Below are 2,500 nucleotides of genomic sequence, written 5' to 3'. Positions count from 1 at the left end.
GCGGTGGTCCATTGCGAAAATTCCATCGACGCACAAAAAGCTTGCCCATTACAACCCTACCCCCCCCCCCCCCCAATAGTTCGACAACAATTTTCTTCTACTACTACTACTACTACTACTACTACTACTACTACTACTACTACTGCTGCTGCTGCTGCTGCTGCTACTACTATTACTACAACTACTACTGTTGTTGCTACTACTACTGTTGTTGCTGCTACTACTACTACTACTACTACTACTACTACTACTACTACTACTACTACTACTACTACTACTACTACTATACTATATCTACTACTACTACACTACTACTACTACTACTACTACTACTACTACTACTACTACTACTACTACTACATACTAGGTACTACTACATTCTAATATTTTCATCTGATGGTTTCCTACTTTATTTATTTATGCTCCCATTATGCTCCTATTTAGCATTTGGCGCCTTTCCGTGATTCGATTTTGCTCCAGTGGACGCATTGAATGCCCAATGAACCTAAATCAAAGCAGATTGGCTCCAAACCATTATGAATGCCTTTTACTGCGATGCCACTTTGCATAATACATATAATTAAACGGGTAAATTCCTTGACATAATATTCTATTATGTTATAGATACTGTCTATTCTGCAAAAATATTTTATGACGTATTATAATGATTGTATCCCACACTCTGAATTATTTTAGTTTTAGTAAAATAATTTGGCGCCCAATGTTCCCTGCCTGTCCATAGACTAGCCTATCTGCGTGTGTTCCTCCAAAATAGGTGAATACCGGTTGTTTTTTACGGGGGTGGCAGGGTGACTTTTTTTTTTTTTGTCGAGGCGTGTACGGGGGGTGGGGGGGGGGAGGGGGGGTATTTTATTTATACATTTTTATTTGGTAAAAATGTAAGAAAAAGTGAGGGTGTTGGATACAAGACTCATTAAGGTTTAATAATTCTGGGATTTTATAGAGCAAATTTGTCTTTCATATTTTTATATCTGGCAATCCTTGTTTAAAGTGTAAACATTCTGAACATAAAAGAACTTCCTCACTCAAAGTCAGTAAATGCTAAATAGTAAATAAAATTTAGTATTCCAATTTTTTTCAAAAATATTAAAACCGCCAAGAAATTACGTCTCAGGGTTTCATGTTGAGCGGGTAGTTCATCTTTTACGAGTCCCGTTTGACTTTATTACCCGCGGGTACTCGCGGGTACCCGGGTACCCGCCCAGCCCTACTATCTGCTGTGTCTATCCAAAAAGTGAAGCGGGTTTTTTTAGGGGGGGGGGGGGGGGGGTGAATCTTTTTTGTTATATAAGTACAACTTCAGTTAGTAACTGGGAGTGGGGGGGGGGGGGGGAGGGAGATTTTATACATTTTATGGCTAAAATGTAATAAAAAGTGAGGGTGTTGGTGGTACAAGACCTCATTAAGGGCGTTTCGCTGTTTTGGGGCATTTTATAGAGCAAATTTGGTCTTTCATATTTTTTATATCTGGCAATCCTTATTTAAAGTGTAAACATTCTGAACACTAAAAGAACTTCCTCCACTCCAAAGTCCCCAGTAAAGCCTTACGTTTCATGACTCAGATATTAATATAGACCGATCAGCAATATTATCCAGTTTAGTAAATTGCACGTGAGTTCTATCTATATTACAGAAAAGTCTTTTTCTATTCAAACTCCAAATCCAGAAGCAGACCTCACTCATTTCATCAACGCCAACTCTCGACGAGACTGCTAAGAAGTCTATCTAGGTCTAGAGTCTACATTTATATTTATAGTCTAGTAGAGTATTGGTATAGGCATAGGCAGTGAGGTTGTATCTATTATCTAGACTAGAGATAGAGTTGTGTAGTTAAATTGCGACCCATCTCGCCCATAGTATAAATACAGGCCAGCTCTATGTATCTGAGCGTTCGGGAAAACAAGCTTAAACTCTATTTTCCGAACACACATGGAAATAAACTTGAACTCTATGATAGACGTCTAGTCTAAGTCTGGGGAGGCACATAACTCCAGTCCAGTGGCCGCCGATGCCGATAGTAGGCTCACTATAACTGTAACTGTAAAGTGAAACTCGTTTTTTGGAAGGCTATCATTATCTCCAGACACCTGTCTGGGGATAATGAAAATTCGTTATCCTCAGGCTCAGACACCTGTCTGGGGATAACGAAATTTCGTTATTCCCAGACACATATTTGAACTCCGCTCTTTTACTTTTAAACAATTACCCACATTCCAGAATATGGAATGTTTCCAAATGCACATAAAAATAAGGAAAGTTAAGAAGACATCTACAAAAATATAAAATTAACCATTAAATCAGTTGTTACTACATATACACAATATGCGTCGACTTCGAAGTGGGTGTCATGGCCGAATGGTTTAGTCGTCTGCCCTGGAAGTTTTACCAGAATCGACGTTGTGGGTTCAAATCCTGGTTCCGACACCTTTTTTTTGTTTTTTAAAAATTCCGTGTTCATTTTCAGAGCTGCCAACCTACT

The 2,500-nt window shown here is 38.8% G+C and overlaps 1 protein-coding gene across 1 annotated transcript in view; it reads left to right on the top strand.

Annotated features, from left to right (window-relative positions):
- Positions 1-1,511: 1,511 nt before the first annotated feature.
- LOC144969024 (leukotriene-B4 omega-hydroxylase 3-like) overlaps positions 1,512-2,500 on the top strand; it is a 30,384-nt gene continuing 29,395 nt past the window's right edge. Inside the window, exon 1 of the mRNA XM_078907995.1 lies at positions 1,512-1,632. The gene's annotated coding sequence lies outside the window, so the exon portion shown is untranslated. The remainder of the gene's footprint in view (positions 1,633-2,500) is intronic.

This window comes from Berghia stephanieae, chromosome 1 (genome assembly GCF_034508935.2).
Source record: "Berghia stephanieae isolate SIO BIC M18660-M18661 chromosome 1, UCSD_Bste_1.3, whole genome shotgun sequence".
Taxonomy (NCBI): domain Eukaryota; kingdom Metazoa; phylum Mollusca; class Gastropoda; order Nudibranchia; family Aeolidiidae; genus Berghia; species Berghia stephanieae.
The sequence above is the reverse complement of the archived record's forward strand: the minus strand, read 5'-3'. Positions and strand labels throughout refer to the sequence as shown.